The sequence below is a fragment of the Equus asinus genome, chromosome 3 (genome assembly GCF_041296235.1).
Source record: "Equus asinus isolate D_3611 breed Donkey chromosome 3, EquAss-T2T_v2, whole genome shotgun sequence".
Classification (NCBI taxonomy): domain Eukaryota; kingdom Metazoa; phylum Chordata; class Mammalia; order Perissodactyla; family Equidae; genus Equus; species Equus asinus.
In genome coordinates this window covers 19084024-19104592 of record NC_091792.1, presented here as the reverse complement: position 1 = coordinate 19104592, position 20569 = coordinate 19084024, and positions in this window count along the sequence as shown.

Genomic DNA, 20569 nt, shown 5'->3' with positions numbered 1-20569 from the left:
AAGTTTTTGAGCTTATTGTGGGTCACGATATAATGTAGGATATATCAGTCAAAATGACCCCAATCCTGCCATATCCTTCCATGTCGGTTCCTTTGGGTTCCTTATAATGGCAATCTCCTTCTAGAGTCGTTGTTGCTATTCTGCTCTTTGATACTAACTTCATTTGTAGAAAAATTAGCAACTATACAAGAGGTACACATTGTAGAAGTATTTGTAATACTTTCGTTCTTTTGTGACAAGTCATTGAATCTGTTTAACAAGGTGAAAATGAAATAGACTTTTCTAAGAATGGTAAAATTTTCAGGGATGACATCTCTGTGGGTTGTAACTTTTGTCATCAGTTTTTTCCCCTAAGTAATATGCTTTTAACTTGGCTGACTGATTCAAAGCTTGAAGCAATTACCAACTGTTTATAAATATTTGAAATAAAATTCAATTTGCACGTATGTGTAGCTTAGGTTTCAAAATGGATAAATCTATTTAATTGTAATCCTGAACTAGTTTAATTATGTTTCTTTTTTTTTTGAGTATGGATATCAAATAATTATGGCCACGAGGAATATATTTATTAATTTTTTATTTATGGTAATAGAAAGCACATTAGGTGAAAAGAAATCAGGGAGTAGATACTTTGTTTACTGCTTTATATAAGTATAACAAATTCTAACCTATTTATGGGTTCTGCTGCCAAGCAAAATCTGCTGGTTTTGATGGGACAAAAATAAGGGAATTGGTTGTTTTGGCTCAACTCTTTAGATAGTGCTAAGTATAAGATTGCATCGGAGGTATAAACTTTAGAGGATGTGGATAAAAAGAGTTGAAAAAATACATATATTCCCCATATTATGCGTGAAAGTCGTAACCATATCATAACAGAAAACATATGTAGTGCCATTAGGTGGATTTGAATTACCGAACATGTACGTAGGCCCTTTTCTCCAGCGTTTTGTTTATTTATATTTTTTAATTTTTTAAAAAAGATTTTAGTTTTCCTTTTTCTCCCAAATTCCCCCGGTACATCCAGCATTTTAAATAAGGGCATACAATTCTAAAGTTGTTTTGAGAGCGTATGTCAAACCAACCACACAATTAAATAGTATCAGAAAATAAGAAACGATTGGAAGTTTGGGAGAAAACACTGTCATACAAAATTTGGACCTTAAATTAATAACTGAAGAGATGAATCTTAATAATAATTAAGCTGGTATTTAAGTGGCTTTTTTCTAAATGTAGAAATGATGCTAATCTTGTTGTCTGGATATGATCAGCTTACTATGACAGACTGTGAGGTCATTAAGAAAATTAACATATTCCAGGTGCATTATTCTACTGGCACAATGCCATGAAGGAAATGTGTTTATTCATCTGTAACCAAGAAAAATATAATTTAATTCAGGTGTGGAAGATAAAACTCAGGTCAAAACTACTAGTGGCATTTTTGCCCCGTTGGTACCAAAAAGCAAAACATAAGCTTTTAACAATATGTTTTAGCAAATCACAAATCTATTTTGCAGGAGTATTTTCAACTCCAAATTCCATTGACATAGTGACTGAGGGATGTAATACATTTTTGGGCACTGATTTGAAATTTTTCTTTGCAGGGGAATAATTATATATCAAGTTTTATGAAAGTTAGGTTAATAAACTTATATCCACACTTATAAACATTTGCCTGATTTATTTATTAATTTAATAACAATTTTTGAGTGCCTGCTGTGTCATGCTCTGATCTTAGATTTGTATTGATGAGTAAGACATCTCCTGAATTAAAATATCTTTGATGTTCAGTTTGCTCTGAAAAGTAATAATTTTTATTTTTGAATAAAATAAGTAAAGATTTTTAAAAAAATTACCTTCCCAATTATTTGATTATTTTATTTAATAATAAATTAGTTCTTTTTTCCAAAGTATTTTGGAAGAGACCCAGGTATTTAAATTTGAAGTATAGCAAATTTATTTTTTAAATATAGGAAACACTGGTGTTCTTCCCAGAAAAGAAATAGCATAAAATTAAGACTATGTATATCTTGATTTAAGATGAAATTGTTCATGAGCTTCTCAAAATAGTTTTAGCCTTTTAAGTCTTTTTTACTTTTACAGCTAAATTTATATTTCTCATTCAAAATGCTTTTTAAGATTCTCTTTTAACTTATTTTCTTAATTTCTCAGGAAAAGAAAGGAGAAATTGACATTTACAGAATGGCAGTGTTCCTGCTTATGTAGGAATAAACCCTGCTTTTCTACAGCACAGATTTTTCCCTAGTAAAGCATGAATGGGAGTGCCAGGTTTGACTATACCAGAATTATTATTATATGTATTGTTTTTCTAAAGCAAGTCTATTTTTAATTATTTTAAGTCACTTTTATCTGTTTAGTCTAATACTAGTGAATGGCAGCTGGAAAGAAAATAGAAAAATATCCAGCTGGAATTCAACTTTTATTGGATTACATTGGGGGGAAATTTTCCCTTTTAAAAACACAGGCGCCTTTTAAGTTAGTATTTTTGCATCACAAGGTGTTCATACATCATACTGAAGGCTGAAAAATGGGATTCAGCACTGTAGTCTGGGATACATCCTTACCTCTCCCATCTTAAAATTCTTGACTACATCCATCAAGGCCTGTTTCTATTTCTGCTTGCGTTTTCAGGGTAAAACAACTATTCTGTGCAATATCAGCCAAACCTAAATGTTCATGATTTTCCCCCCATTTCTTCATAAAATATGGTGAATGTGAGTAAGTTAGTCTTCAAATAACAATTCTATTACAAAAGAGTTTGGAAAACTGCTGACATTTCTGCTCCCTAACCTAAAACCCATCGTTTTAACTTTAGGGCTTCTGTGCTCAAATGGTATCTTTTTATCCTTAATTGCTAATCTGTTTGAAGTTTATATATATATATATATATATTTATATGTGTAGTTTACTTTGAATCTGCAGTGTTTTGAAACAGAACTTGAAAGTTTTTGTTTGATTAAAAGCATCACAACTATTTAAAAAAAGTATAAGACTACAAAAATTAAAGAAACTGAAGTGTATCATAAAGATTAGTAAGGTTGAGAACTAAGAAAACTGAGGACGCAATGCAAGTGGTTTAAATAAGGGGTCTTCATTCACTTACATTGTCCCTGATGATCAGAGAATTACAGTTGAAGCAATGAGAGTCATTACAGGTTTCAAGTGGCATTTCATGAAATACATCTGCTCGGTTGCTAAAGCTGTTGTTTTGAAGTGGTTGGATTCCTGGCCTATAGGCTTCATTAACCATAACACAGCTAGAAATGAAATTGAGTAATAGGCCACATTACATTGTTATCTGCACAGCTCTTATTCAAACAAGCTAAATCGCTATAGCTATGGCCTTGGCTATGCCTCTGGAATGTACAAATAGGAATTAGATGGTTCTATTTTCTATTCAAAAAAAGAAGGGAAACTGAAGAGAGCTAATGTCTATTGAATGCTTATCATACGGTTTTGCTGTGCAAATCTCTGTTTTGGCAGAAAGAGGAGCTTTCTAGAGGGAGCCAGGCCTCATGAAGGCTGGTCACCATTACTTTAGTCAATGGGTCAACATGCCTGACTGTGCAGGCTTGTGAGACAAAATTCTTGGTTGAGTGTAAAGTTGATATGTGAGATTTTGTCAAATTTAAAATTTTTATTGGTTACCATTCTTTGTATTTTCTAAAAGGGCCAATAAACAAATATAAATGAAAAGATAATGAAAATGATTTAACTATTTAGAGGAAAAACCAAACTATTATCACTCTTACTTGCTGGAGTTGTTCCTTTGGGAAAACTTCCTCAAGTGGTTTCATATAAACATACTTTTGCATCTGATATACTTTTTAAATGATATTCTTATCTCTTCCTTTTTTATTTTTTTCATGCTGAGGAAGATTCACCCTGAGCTAACATCTGTGTCAGTCTTCCTCTATTTTGTATGTGGGTTGCTGCCACAGCATGGCCACTGATAAGTGGTGTAGGTCCACACCCGACAACCAAACCTGGGCCACTGAAGTGGAATGCATGGAACTTAACCACTAGGCTATGAGGCCAGCCCCCTTATCTCTTCATTTTTAATATATTTTTTCCTTTGTTTTATGAATATTTTCACAAGTAACTTACAGATGGATTTTTTTCACCAAATCTGACAGTCTCTGCCTTTTGATGATGAAATTCAGCCTGTCTACATTTACTGTGCAATTGACATAATTGGCTTTATTCTTCCCATCTTATATTTGTCATATATTTTTCTTTGTAATAGTTCATCTTTTTCCCATTTTTCTTACTTGTGCCATCTTGCACAATGTCGTCTTTATTTCCTTCACCCCATCCCAGTTAATTTGAATTTCTACTTGCCATTTCCATTCTTTTCATGATTACAGTTCCATCCCAAATAGTCATCATTACACTGATTTTTTTTTAATTGAGGTAACATTGGTTTATAACACTATGTAAATTTCAGGTGTACATCATTATATTTCAATTTCTGTGAAGACTACATTGTGTTCACCACCCAAAGTCTAATTGCCATCTTGTCACTGTAAATGTGCCCTTTTACCCCTTTTGCCCTCTCCCCTTCCCTTCTGGTAACCACCAATCTATTCTCTGTATCTGTATCTATTTGCTTATGTGTTGTTGTTGTTTTTATCTTCTACATATGAATGAAATCATACGGTATTTAGCTTTCACCATCTGACTTATTTTGCATAGCATAATGCCCTCAAAGTCCATCCATGTTGTTGCAAAGGGCAAAATTGCATCGTTTTTTATGGCTGAGTGGTGTTCTGTTGTATATATATATACCACATCTTCTTTATCCATTGATGGACACTTAGGCTGTTTCCAAGTCTTGGCTATTGTGAATAATGCTGTAATGAACATAGGGGTGCATATATCTTTTCTAATTAGTGTTTTGTGTTCTTTGGATAAATACCCTGAAGTGGTAAACTTGGATCATATGTAGTTTTACTCTTAATTTTTTTGAGGCATCTCCGTACCGTTTTCCATAGTGCCTATCCCAATTTACATCCCAACAGTGGTGTACGAGGCTTCCCTTTTCTCCATATCCTGTCTACCACTTGTCATTTCTTGTCTTTTTAATAATAGCCATTCTGACAGGCATGAAGTGATATCTCATTGTAGTTTTCATTTACATTTCCTCAATAATTAGTGATGTTGAACATCTTTTCATGTGCTTGTGAACCTGGGCAGATCCTCTGCCCATTTTAATTATGGTTGAGACCAAGAGATCTCAGTTTGACTCTAGTAGAATACTTTTAGCAGTTGAGGCTCAGATATTCTCCTCAACTCTTGGAATTTTTTTGAAGGTCTGATAATTTAATGATAGGAGTAATATATTAACAAATAGAAAGCTGTTTCCTGTGCTCATTGAAACGAATTTTAGACATATGGAGTACTGAACAATCACTTCTAGGTAGGTTTCCAAAGGTCATAGTTACTAGAGATCATGACCTGACCATCAGAATGTTCCAGTGCTGATAAAAATAAAGAAAATAGGAAGATCGTTATAGGATGGCCTGCATATGAAACTGTGAATGTAAGTCCTTTGATGAAAAACTGTCATGTTTTATATGATTCATTTAAAATTTATTATTCAATTGTGAAAATAAATAAAATGAATTCAATTTAATTAATTGTTTCAGAATTAATGACTATTTAAAAAGTTAATTAGATGAACAAACCGAGGCCCAGAGAGGCTGCCTGATTTATTTGATCAAGATTATAAAATTTGGGGCTGGTCCCGTGGTGGAGGCCCAGGGTTTCACTGGTTCGGATCCTGGGCGCGGACATGGCACCGCTGGTCAGGCCACGTTGAGGCGGCGTCCCATGTACTACAACTAGAAGGACCCACAACTAAAATATACAACTATATACTGGGAGGATTTGGGGAGAAAAAGCAGAAAGAAAAAAAAAGTAGATTGGCAACAGTTGTTAGCTCAGGTGCCAATCTTTGGAAAAAAAAGATTATAAAATTTATTTATTTGTTGTAGGGCTAGAGATTTTGGTAATCCTACTATTGTCTTCTCACACAAAACTAGACTATACTATTTCAATGTATATAAACTTTTGACCCTCCCCCTACCCCAAGATGCCTATGTCCACATCCACAGAACTTTGGAATATGTTAGGTTACACGGCAAAGGGGAATTAAGGTTGCAAATGGAGTTAAAGTTGTTAATCAGTTGAATTTAAACTAGGGAGGTCTCTAAGTAATTACAATGGTCCTTAAATGTGGAAGAGGGAGGTAGAAGTGATGTGACATGAGAAAGATTTAACTGGCCATTGCTGGCTTTGAATATGGAGCAAGAGGGCCATGAGCCAAGGAATGCAGGCAGTCTTTAGAAAGGTGAAAAGCCAAGAAAACAGATTCTCCCTGGAGTCTCAGAAAGAATGCAGCCCTGCAGACACCTTGATTTTAGCCCAGTGAGGCCTCTTCCAGACCTCACCTCCAGAATTGTAAGTAAGATACTAAATCTGTGTTGTTTTTGGGCCTCTAAGTTTATGGCACTTTGTTACAGCAGTAATAGAAAACTAATTCAAATTAGAAACAGAGATAAAACGTTTTAAGTTCTAAATAGAATTGAATGATTTCTACACCTGAGAATGAAGGATCTCGTTAAGGAAAGTTAAGAATGAGAAGGATAGTACGGACTCTTTCTGACTTTTAGGATTCACAGATGAGTTTTTCTCTCCCAGTTCTTTCAGATCAGTGTGCGTCACACAGCTGGCAGAGTTTTACCCACAATTGGAGAATAGCACCCATTCGTGCTATTATCTCCTTAAGGTTTCCTTTAGAATTAGTGTGGCCTGATTTGTTAAGTGAACGTAAAAGTTTCCACTCTGTTTCTATGAGTTCATGGTTGTGCCTTAGGAACGTTCTTCTTCTTCTTCTTTTTTTTAAATCTGTGAAATGGGGGCAATGCTACTCATATCCTAGATAAGATAGGAATTTCTCTTTGAAGACTTAATGTGGTAGAAAAATTCATTTACATGTTATGGTTTACAATAGAGAAGGGCTAGTCTATAAGAAAATCCTGATGCTTTGATCTTGTTCATTGAGAAACTGGTTTTCAAGAACTACATTGTTTTCTTTTTCTTCGTTTTTGTTCACACTCTTAAATTCACTTTATTTGGAATTATTTAGGTTCACTGCTATTTTCCTGACAGCTAGAAGCCTGTAGTAGTGACCTCTTGATTCCACTGTGGCTATAATAGCTCCCATCCTTTGTTGCCTGGGTCTTCCTCAGCAGTCATGCTGAAAGCGGTTTTATTAAGACCAGGCAGATTTGATTTCCTGGAAAGAATCCTGGGAACATTGTCACATGAACTTTACCAAAGTCTGTGTCTGATAAACAAGGATCTTATTCAGATTCAAGCAAGAGGGTGAGTAAGCTGGCACAGCTGGAAAACAGGCCAACATCACACAACAATATTTTCTCTAGCTATTGGCCCTTCATAATGGCTGATTAGTTTTCTTGCAGGAGTTATACCAGATGGTGTCACAGGACTAAGGATTAACCATCCAGTCGTGCTTTGCACTGGTGACTTTTTGTCGTTAAGGTGTGCATGGTGTGCAGCTTTTTAAACTGAACCTTAATTTTAGTTACACTAGATACCTGCCTTCCTTTTATATCTGACACAAGGGATAGAAACCTTAAAAACTATAGAGACTCATTACTGTGACGTTAATAGATTTATAATTGATTGAATTCTAGTAAGAGTTGTACATGCACCTATGAGATTATTTATAAAAAACAACTTTGTTAATGGCTGGGAAATTCCACTACATAACATGTCAATAACTTTATTTGGATGCCTTCAAAGGTATGTTGAACAATTTTATTTAATGTCAGTGTTATATAATAAAGCATTTGGCTGACCTTTGTCTCTGGTTCCTGGAATTTCCCAAGCAATAGGAGTTTATTATTCACAGTGGTCACCTGGGACCACACCTGAGTTTATGCTAACAAGGTGACTCATGGTGGACTGGCCAAGCTGGAAATACTAACCAGGTGATTAGAGGGTTGGGGCTTTGAACCACGTGATATAGGCCTGAACTCCTGACCTTGGGGAGGAGAGTGGGGCTGGAGATTGAGTTCAGTCACATGGCCAATGATTCAATCAGTCATGCCTAAGTGATGAAACTCCAATAAAACTCTGGACATCTGAAGCTTGGCTGAGCTTCCTGGTTGGTGATGAACATCAATGTGCCAGGAGGATGATATGTCCTGAGGACACAGAAGATTTGCATTTAGGACCCTCCTAGATCTCACCCTATGCATCTCTTCATTTGATTGATCCTTATTTATGTCCCTTACAATAAAACTGTAATCATAAGTATAGTGTTTTTCTGAGTTCTGTGTGTCATCTCAGCCAATTATTAAACCTGACGAGGTAGTGAGATCCCCTGAATTTATAGTTAGTTGGTCAGAGGTTCAGGTAGCCTGGAGACCCCAGAGCTTGTAGCCAGTGTCTGAAGTGAGGGGGGTCTTAGGGAAGACTGCGCCCTAAACCTGTGAAATTTGACTTAACTCTGGGTAATTAGTGCATAATTGCATTGTAGCCAATTAGAACTTTCATACATAGATATATACCTCTATTTAGCTATATCTGCATCATAGAATTAATTGCTGTTTCAACTTAGAATTTTGATTTTTTTTAAGCCATTTGAGCTCGTGCAGTCTTTTTTTCTTTTAAGATTTTATTTTTTTTTCTTTTTCTCCCCAAAGCCCCATGGTACATAGTTGTATATTCATAGTTGTGGGTCCTTCTAGTTGTGGCATGTGGGACGCCACCTCAGCATGGTTTGATGAGCAGTGCCATGTCAGCACCCAGGATTCGAACCGACGAAACACTGGGCCGCCTGCAGCAGAGCGCGCGAACTTAACCACTAAGCCACGGGGCCAACCCCAGAATCTTGATATTTTTTATCCTGATACATAATATACTGACCTAACGTCCTTTAAAGTCATTTTCATTTCAATGAATTTTAAATAATTCTTCAGTGATAAGCCATGTTGAAAAGAAGTATGGTAGTCTTTTGAGGAAACTAAAGTTGTCTGCTCTTTGATTATTCAAATAGCTGCTTCTGTTCAATAAAAAATTTGACTAGGAATGCTGGGATGGTTGCTTGATAATCCTAATAAGGCATTGATATACATAGTATGGCTAAGTTAAGGTAAGCCACCTGCCCCTCATATCCTAAATCAGATCTATATCTTGGACTCAGGGACTATTATGATCACTAAATTGTTTGTCCTTTGATTATCATCCAAATACTTGCTACCATTCATCATAATTGTTAGAAGTAAACACTAAAAACTTGCCTGATACTCTTTTTAATTGAAACAAAATGGTCATGATACAGATACCTTTATTACTCATGAGGAAACTGAGGCATGGAAAGTTTATGTAAATTTTGAAAGTTACCTAAGTTGTGGGTGGCAGAGCCAGTATCCAACCCCAGTCTGCCTTGCCCTCGTCCTTGACCACTGAACAATTCATTGGCCAACTATATCCATGTTCACATTCATAAGGTGATGCAGATTTTCAGACATTGTTGTGATTAAAATATAATTGGATAGCTTGGATTTAGCGTGAAGAATTCATTTATTAGTGATATCTACAGAGCACCTATTGTGCTGGGCAGATACTGGGCAGGCACTGAGGATACCGCGCTAAATAAAGAGAATTTATTTCGGGGCAGGGACATCTGGGACTGGTTGCACCAGGTGTTCCTCTCAGACTCAGCCTCTTCCCACACACTCACTCACGGAGAACATCCTCGGACTTCCCTTCTTTTGCACCCTTTGCGTCATAGGCAAAAGACATGAAGAGTTAAAAAGAGAAGATGAAAGGAGCAAAATCAATTCAATCAGACCAGAAAAATACCATTAAAGAGCTGAATTTTCATGTCCTATAATTTTAGTCCTTTTCATTAGAAAAATATATCTATCTAAATTTAAATGGAGTTGTAGAATTCTGAGATCGTGTACCAGAACATTTTCATATTCAAGATTCCTAAATGTTTCTTTCCTTTATGTAATTCTTTCTTTTCTATTGAATTTTTCCTTTACTTGCCTGTTTGAGATCATGGAGGCCCAAAATTCTGGCTCTTCCATTACCCCAAATTTCCTTTCTAATTACCATAATCTATTAATTTTGATTTTCACACACACACACACACACACAATTTGAGGAGAAGCTGAGTTTTCATATGGAGGCAAAAATATACTACTATTTCAAATATAAATTGCCTTTGTCTCTACAGAGGCTAGATATCAAATTTATATCACAGGAAGACTTGAAAATAAAAGCTATACAATATTGAGCTAAATTATATTATAAATCATATGTATTTGGGGCAATGTTATGTGTATTCCTAAATTTTGTGACTTCATATGAGATTGGAGGTTCCTTTTAATCTAAATGTAGTACTTAGTGTGTGATAGTGATTATTATAAACATTTGACTAATGGGCTCATTATATTTAAAATAATTTATTTATTTAGATTTTGTGTAGTTGCCCTATGTTGGCATAGAGAAATTGGTCCATTCGAGTGGCTTTTCAATAAAAATCAATTTTACGTTATTTGTTTCAAGAAACTGTTCAGGTATTTTGAGATTTTAGCTGGGATCTATACAGGTTAACTGAAGTGGATAATCGAGATAATTACCTGAATTATTCCAAAAAAGTATATTTTAACCAACTGTCCATATTTTTTTCTGATATTTTTACCTGGCTTGGCCCAACTATTTGGAAAATACTGTCAGTTTTTAATATCAATTTCTTTTTACATAAACAACCCAACGTATTTTATTTTACATATTGTGGGACTGTATTTAAGTATTATTATTAAACTAAATAAAATTAAATTATCTCAAAGTTAAAAGCCAAATAAAAGTGGTTTAGGAATATTTTGTTTAATAAAATTAATATTATCTCAAAGCTAAAAGATAAACCTATAGCGCTTTAGCAATATTTCATTCAAGCTTCCTTCTCCGTATTTTCATTAAAAAGAAAAAGTTTTGGAGGGGATTAAAGGAAGATGTATCTCTTGTTTCTACTCCCTTCAACCTTCCTCTCAGGTCAATAAGAACCAGGTCTGTGTGTGTGCTGGGGGTTGGGCGGGCCATGCTGATAGCACTTAGAAGGCTTGCTTGCTCAGTCTGTCTAGGAAGAGACACATTGGTTGGGGGAACTTTAGGTGATAGGAATGTACTATTTCTTGATCTAAGTGATAGTTATAATGATGTTCACTAGTTATTCATTGTATGTTTATATATTGTTTAGTTTTGTCTTGATGCATTATATTCCCTAATTTAGAAAAGAAAGTAAAAATGCAATCTTATTAAAGGACATAAAACAAAAACCAAAAAAAAAATTGAGAGATGCTGATTGTGTTGGGTGGGAAAACAATATAAAAATAGCAATTCTTTTAAATTAATTCATATATTTAATAGAATTCTGAACAGAATACCAGTGGTTTCACAAATTATGTGAAACAATAAATGTCTCACAATATTAAGAAAGGTATGAAAGAAAGGAATATTAAGTGCCTTGCCTGATACTAAAACTTTCTACCAAACCATTGCAATCAGAACAGCATGGCATTGACACAGGAATCGAAAAGCAGATTAGTTTAGCACAGTAGGAATCCAGGCATAAAATCAGGGGCATAAGGAGACCTAAAATAATGGAAAAATGATATTGCAATTTAGTGGAAAAAGACTAAGTTATTTAATAATAGACATAATTGGTTATCCATCTGACAAAAACTTTAACAAAGCTGGGATTTCAGTGGATCAAAGTTAAAAATCTAATAAGAAAATAATAAATTTTATAATTATTAGCCCAACACAGAGGAAATCTTTCTAAACAAGAGTGGTAACTCAGAAAAAATAAATATATTTGACAAGGAAGAATGAAAAATTTGAATTACAAGACCATATCAAAGTCAAAAGGACAACTATTGCCTGGGAAAAATTACATTACCTATGACAATCTGATGATGGTTAATATTTCTAATATACAGAGGACTCGTATTTGAAAAGATAAAAATCATATTTGGAAAAATGGATATGGAATATGTATAAGCATAATATTCTGTATAGAATTTTCTAAAAATTATTCACCATGTTGGAAATCATATAACCGTTTATGGTATTGCATTCATTAACATAAAACATCTTCATTTGCATTTGTTTATAATTCTTTATCCATTATTTTAAAATATCAAGTAAAGAAAGTATTTTTATAATATTTCAGTTGAATACTGATATTGGAATTCATAACTTTTTCCCACAAGTGAACAGTTATCAACATGCTTACCCTGCCAATACATTTATTTTCCTAATAAAGCAATGAAACAGTCAAGGGTAAGGGAAAGTTTTAGAAGGAAACATATTGATAAAGTTGGAAGATATGTAAGCTATTTCATTCATCAGAGGGTTACAGGTAGTCCTGGGAATGTTTAAAAAAATCTTCTAATCAGAAGGGCAAATACTGTGTTCCTTATGGAATAGTTCAAAGAATTGTAAAATGCTATAATTGATACAATATAAGGGCAAAATTAACCTTTTCATTAAATGGTAGAAATCCAAATATAATAATCTTGTCTATTTCATTTATGAGTGGTGTTTGATTAATATCATCAAAATGATGAAACATGTTGAAATTTATCTACGTAATGAACTGCAGTCAAGTGAATTTTCATCCTAGTAATGAAGTTTTATTGCCGGCATGGAAAAGGTTGCTAAGGAATGAAATAGTCATAAAGTAAATGTTACTTTCAAACTTACTGACAACGACTTTAAAGGGTTGTTAATACATAAAATATTTAAAAGATATTTCATGGAAAAAAATTACTTTTTCTAGTGTTATTACTTACGCTAGAGGCATAGAACCAGCTTTGATTGCTCACTATGTAAGTTTTCGGTCCATTTAAAAAACTAGCACCAGATGTTTTAGGAATTCATTGCCTTATATTTTGACAACTCTTAATCTAAGGAATCTGAGTAAAATACTCAACGAATTAATGAATATTATTTTTAATTCTATTAAAAGAATTATGGTTAACCCCTTGATTGATAGATTATTTCATATATTGTACAGCAATCTCATTCTGCACACAGTATATGGCTTTCCAAAGAAAATTGTCTAAAATTTAAAAAATTCGATACTATTTTATATTTTTACTTAGTTAATAAAAAATACACATCATAATTGATATTATTAGTGAAATTGTGAAAATAATGTGATAGCTTTTGAATGTGTTTAGAAAAGCTTCAAGGAAATGAGATTAATTTCATTAAATAAAGGGAATTTTGTGATTTGTAAATAAACTTATATTAAGCAAGCAAACAAACAAACTTGCTTACCAAGAATTTTCTAGTTCCATATATGTGACAATTTTTTTAACTTATTTAGGATAGATTTAAGGACTTTGATCTACAAATATATTGCTTTCACTTGGATGCGCTTTAAAAACGTATAATGGGTCAGATTTAAGTCTCCAGCTTGGACTTTCCCAACTCATTGGTGATAACTCCATCCTTTCAGTTGCTGAAGCCGAAAACTTTGAAGCCATTCATCTTGACAGCTCTTTTTCTTTCAAACCCCACATCTGATACTTCAAGAGATTTTATTGTCCTTATGTGCAGAACCTGACCACTTCTCACCACTTCCACTGCCACCCTCTGTTCTGTTGGGATGATTAGATGATTACAATAGACTCCTTACTGGTCCCCTGCTTCTTTGCTGCCTGACACTCTCTTCTCAACACAATTGCTGGACCCCTATGGTAAGTCATGTAAATCGGATCACATCTCTTTGTGTTGAAAACTCTGCAATGGTTTCCAATTTCACCCAGGAGGAAAATTCAAAGTCCTTCCAAGCCCTACAGGATCATGTGATTTGGCCTCTCAGTGTTAATTCTCTCACCTTCTATCCTGTACTCTCCTCCTGCTGACTCCGGAGCAACCACACTAGGCTTCTTGCTGTTTCTCCAGAAGGCCTGATAAACTTGTACCTTAGTGCCTTTGCTCTAGCTATTGCCTTTGCCTGGAGAAAATCTTCCTCCTTATAGAGCTTCAACTTACTTCCTCATCTCCATCAAGTATTGGGTTAATAAGACCTATCCAGACCACCTTATTTTATCCCAGCAATCTCTCCTCCTCCCCCCAATTCCTTTTATAGTTATTTTTCCATGCGTTTATTGCCTTATAACACACCGTGTAATATTTACTCTTTATTATTTACTTTCTGTCTCTCTTTTTTACAGAATATAAACTCCAGAAGATGAAGGATCTTTTTCCATCTTGCTCATTGTAGCCCCTACCAAATAATGACTGGAAATATACCAAAGGGTATTTGAGTCTTTTGAAAAATAGGATTCAAATAAAATATTATTAAGTAAGTGGAGACACTGGAATCTTATCACATTTCATTAATACAGGTTAAAGTATTTCATATTATTTTCAGCTTATAATATGTAGTTTTTTGTAGCAAAATGATAAGAAATTTGTTGTGACAATTAGACACACGCATAACTTATTTAATAATGGCTTACCTGTTGTTTTTAATCTTGCTCTGATAGTGTCCTTAGAGGCTTACCATATATTCTTTTATTATTGGTTCTTTTTCCAATCCATTCTTTATTCATGTGTCACTTATTGAAGGATGCATCCTTCCAAGGTTTTTGTAAGTGCTGGACGCTGAATATGTGTGGTTAAATTTTAAGATAAGCATCTGTTTTCTGTGTTTCTTAATCACTACTCCATCTCATGTTTTGTTGGTTTTCTTGTTGCTGCATAATCATCTTAAAGGCTTAAAAGAACATATATTTATTGTCCCACAGTTTCTGTGGGTTAAGGGTTCAGGCACAGCTTAGCTGGGTCCTCTGCTCAGTGTCTCGCAAGACTACAATCAAAGTGTTGGCAGGGATACACACTATCATATGAAGCTTGGGATCCTCTCCCAAGCCCATGTGGTTGTTAGGAGAATTCATTTCCTTACAGCTCATAGAGCTTATAGTTAGAGATTTGCTTCTTCATGGCCAGTAGAAGAATCTCTCTGACCTGTATATTATTTTTTGAAGGTTTTACCTGATTAGGTCAGGCCCACCCAGTATGATACCTTTTTCTGTTAACACAAATCCAACTGACTCGATACCTCAATTACATCTGCAGAATTCCTCTGTCATATAACATAACTGGAAACAATATCCCATCACCTTCCCCACATGCTATTGGTTAGAAGCAACTTGCAGGTCCTACCCACACTCACAAGAAGGAGCTTATACAAGGGTGTGAGTCATTGCAGAACTTAGAATTCTACTTACCACACATCATCATATAGGAAAGCAATTGGATTAAAAAGTCATAAATGGGGCCCAGATATTTGCAATAATTTGGTATTTCCCTTCCTTTACTTCAGTCATTTGTCTTGTTTCCTCTATCTCAGTTATTTCCCTCTTTAGTTTGTCATATATAAATAAATAGGATCATGCAATTTATCTTTACACTAGCTTGATTCTACTGTTCGTCTGTTTAGTACTCTTCAATTTTCTCAAACTTTTTGTACAGAATAGCTTTTCTTTTTCTTAATTTTAAAATTATTCATTTTAAATAGTGCAAACACATAGCTACTTCATGGTATTGTTTAATATAGTCATTTCCAAACATTTTCATGATGACATTCTAAAATTATTTGTTAGAAATACTGTTATTTTCCTCTTTACATAGCAATTTTAAGTTATATGTATAAATAGTTGATATTATCTATGACTTCAATTTCAAAATGGCAAAAAATTCATTACATTTAATTTCAGAATGGTGAAGGATGCATTACTAAATATTTCTAATAAAGAATGAGCACACAGAGAAGCTCTTAAGTTCTTTAGGTAGAAATTTAAATGAGGCGTTTGAATAAAATAGAACCAAAAACTCTACACTGAAACACACTAATATCTAAAACTATATGATGAAAGAAGATTGAAAAAAAGAGAAAGAATAAAGAAAAAATATATAGCGAATCATTTTAAATCAGACCAAAGTTATGTATCTGGGTAGGAACAAGACTGAGATGCCAGTTTGAATTCCTGATTGAAATAATTAGTATGTGTGTGTGCCTAATATGCATATTCTATTGCTATTTCAATGATTATTCTCATTAACAATATCAGGCCAATTAAGAAAGGTGTAAAACACCAGTGAGGTTTAAATGTAGGTACAAGTCAGACACTGAGTAGAGTATTAGTCATGTTCCCCCCTCTGGCAGCCGTGAGAAAGTGCCTCCAGCTGCAGGGAGTGTAACTGACAGAGGGCCTCAGCTGCTGTGCTCTGAAATCTGTCACTGCATTTGCACAGAGGCCATGCTTCTAGTCCATAATAGCACAGCAGGGACAATAAGGCAGGCCTGTTCCTGGCAGACACAGGTCTCCTCTGATGGGTGACTGTGGCTCGAACTCCCTGACAGTCTTGTTGAAGCTTCCTCGAACTCCAGGGCAGTCTAGGATGCTGCTATCCTTCACCTGGAATCAGGCTTGTGTCAAGGTCTTGGCGTCTCTGCCAGGCTCCTCTGACTCCCTCCCTACTTCCTCAGGCATTTTCCCTAATAAAATCCTTACGTGCCTAATCCCATCTTGGATCTGCTTCTGGGAAGACCTGGACTAATATTTCCCCTTATTTCAATGAAATTGCAGATTAGAGTCATCTCATAAAGGTCTAACAGAAATAGGATTTTTGAGTATGTTTAATTTCTTTGACCTTTAAAGTAATTATTTCAGGTGGTAGCTTTAAGCCTTTGCTCGTTCTCTAAAGGAGTCTAATTACATCCCTGGGATGGCAAATATCACTCATGATTACATGTTTTGGCTCAGCATAGTAGATTCTATCTTTATGTCTTCTCTAAAAGTAGGGGCGATGTCTTTTTTGATGAACTACTAAAGCCGTTATCACCATTCATTACATATACTGTGGTTTACGTAGTTTTAAGTTACACAGAAGGTATTAGGAGATTTTTATGATGATTGCTCTGAAGTGGAGGATTGCGCTATAAGACGTCATGATCTTCTCAAAGCAACGTAGGTTAGCACTGTATCTGATGGGATGCCAGGAACCTCAATCTGGGTTTAGTTAGAGACAAAAGCCTGAATGAAGTAGATTTATTTATAAATGAAAATAGCTTCTCCAATTGGGAAATGAAAGCAGTTTTCACTGTATTAGTCTATCTAGAATTCTCAGAAGAATTTTTGAACACATTTAAGAATCCTCTGTTCCAATAAGTTTCTTCTCGTGGTACTTATCACATTTTCCTCAGTGTCAGTAGAACATCCTCATTTCTCCTTTCTTCCCAGGTTAATATGTGTCAGAAATACTGTGATGAATCTGAATGAGAGGGTAAATGGATATTTGAGGGCATGTAACATTAGGAAAGTCCTTAAAGATTCATTAGGTTCAAGAAAGAGAATGACCACTGACCAGAAAGAATTCATGAAGTCAGTTTTAGTTCAGTAGTTATCTAAAATCAACCCCTAAATCTGTTGTCAGGGAATAGGAAATAGCAAAATGAGAATTCTACTATGTGGTGTAAAAGGGGAAAATGGCTTTACTTCCCAACACTTAGCTGCTAATCACTTTGCCTTCTCTAAGCAATGAGAGGTAGTTAAAGGGAATGAGACTGTTTGAGGTCCATGAGTCAGCAATGTAGTTATGTTATGCTGGAGTAACTCTTCTTTACTGATAATTCTTTGTACTAATAGCATACTGATTATTATTAGCAGACTCCTTACTGATCCTGTAAAGTTGTATCTATTAAAGAATATAAATTTTAATTTTTAAAAATTATGTGCTTCTATTATTTCAATGGATGATATCCATTTTCTATTACTCTTCATGTTTCTTAACGTCCAGGTTAATGTTACTGATGTAATGCAAGTGCAAGATCGACACCTGAGAGTGCATGCCTCCTTAAATTTTCCACCCTAGCTGCCTTGCTGCCTCACCCTAGTTCCAGCTCTGTTGTCTTTCTGCTGTGACAATATGATACTTATTTGGCAGGATCAATTTCCTCAAGGATGCTCTACCCTATACCAATGCATCTCAGTTTCATGGCTTGACAGAGACCTCTTCCAATATGTTTCTTTTCCTTCACTTTTCTCTACGGTCAAACCATAGACTTTACTACCATAGACATACCACTTCCAAAACACAGATGTCAAGCCTCCCATTTTTAATTAACTCTACTGCCTTTTTATTAGCTCACTCTCTGGATGAATACCTATGCCTAATTGAGAAGTTTAATGCTATTGTTCCCATCGCGCTCCCTCTCATGGGTAGAGCCTATTACCAAAATCATTCCCTTGCATGCTTCTCTGTTTCTCCATCATCTAAATTTAGCAAACATCTATCCCGGTTAAACCCAAGTCTTCTGCTCCACACCCATAACCAATAGATGGACATACTGAAAAAACTAACCAACCAATGAACAGAAAACTCAGTGCACTGTTCTCATTTTTCACAGGCTTCAAGCTCTCCCTCAGCTCTGTCCAGTTGTTCTACTATATTTTCCTAGTCAATTTTTCTCCTATGCATCAACATCTATTTTATAGTTTCTCCTTCTCAAACCTTCAACACCTATTTCTTATTCTTCCCTCTCAGCTGATAAAGCAATCAGAAGACAAAACTTCATCTTAATTTATCACCCTCTAATTTATCAATTGTTGCACATTTGTGCTTATATTCTCTGTCTTCCATTACAATGGATGATCCACCTCGGAATCTGTTTAAGACCAACTCTTTGTTGGAACCCCATCTGCTTAGTCAAGAGTTCTACACCTGAATTATCTCCTCTCTGTCTGCATCAAAGTTTATCCTTTTTACTGAATCAATACCATTGCCATACCAATATGCCATAATAATTCCTACCTTAAAAAGAAAAGAAACCTGTGCTTCACTCTAAATCTCCATCCAACTGCTTCATATTTCTTTCCTTCCTTTTAGAACAAAACTCCTTGAAAAGTTTTATTCTTGTACCAATTTTATATTTATACTCAGGGAAACCGTTCAAGCATTATGGAATAATAATAATTATTATAAAATAAGGAATTAATTATAGGAATTATAAGCGGGAGAAGCTGGGAAATAAGGTTACAAAATGGAGAGTTGGAGGACTTTAGAAAAGTCACTAATTGCTCTCCTGAAACACTGGTGTGGGTGAACAAGTCAGAGACTTCTGGAAAGCCAGGCATGTCCAGCTGCTAGAGTAGGGCCATGAAGCAGATCTAAAGGAGAAGTCTATGGAAGGCTGGTGTCTCTGGACCTGACGGTGAGCCTGAGATTGCTATTGGTCAACGTGGCTGGCAATCAGGAAGAACTACATGTGGAATGAGAGGAGAGTGAGGCTGACTTCTGTGTCTGTCTCTCACTGCCTCTAACTGATTATCTCCAGAGAAGAATGATTTCTGCTACATACTCCATGCAAATTTCTCTTTTGTCCAGCTCTAGTCTAGAACCGTATGGAGAATGGCTCCTGTAAAACATAGTTCCAGCTTACTCAAAGCACCACCGTACAAAAGCACCACAGCACTCGTATCAACTTTTCCACTTTCCATTATTGCTTTAATTCGTTCATATCAAGATTTTACTCCCATCACGTCATTATCAGTACTTGTAAAGTTTACCTATGAATACATGATATAAAATTCAATAATAATTTCTCAATTATTGTGTTAATTAAACTCTCAGCTACATTTGATGCAGCTCTTGAAATAATTCTCCCCCTTATATCAGGGACATCTAATCTCCTGTATTTCTTCCTTCCTCGTGGGCTAATCCTTTCTCTTCTCCTTTGCAGGTTCCTTTTCCTCTTCCTGATATGTATGTGCTGGAGTGCCCTAGAGCTTGCTTAGTCCTCACCTTCTTTTCTCCACAGATGATCTTACTAATTCTCATTGTTTAAATATCATGTATATCCTGATGACACCCACATTTTTATTTTTAGCTCTCAACTCTCCCCTAAACTCCAGATGTGTATATTTTCCTACTTGACATCCCTACCTCAGTGTCTAATAGTCATCTCAAACTTAACGTAGCCAACAAAGGACTCTTTATCACCTTCCTTAAAGTTGTTCCCTATAATTAAAGGACACTATTATTTATCCAGTTACTAAGACCAAAGATTTCTAAGTCATTCTTATTTTTTGTCCCCCCCTTACTCTCTATATCCAGTGCTTCCAGCTTTACTTTAAAAATATTTCCCTTAATCTGATAATTTCCCTCTACCTTCCCTTCTACCACCCTAGTACAAACCAGAACCACCTTTCAACTAGACCCATGCAATAACCTTCCAAAATGTTTTCTTGTTTTCACTCTTGCCCTTTACAGTCTTTTCTCCACAGAAAAGTCAGAATGTGCTTTCAAAAGTATAGCTGGATTCCCATTCACAATGAATTCCTATTACACTTACTCTGCTTGCAAGAGTGTGTAATCCTACATAATCTGCCCTTTTTCTACCTCTTAGAGTTGAGGTACTACTCTCTCTTTT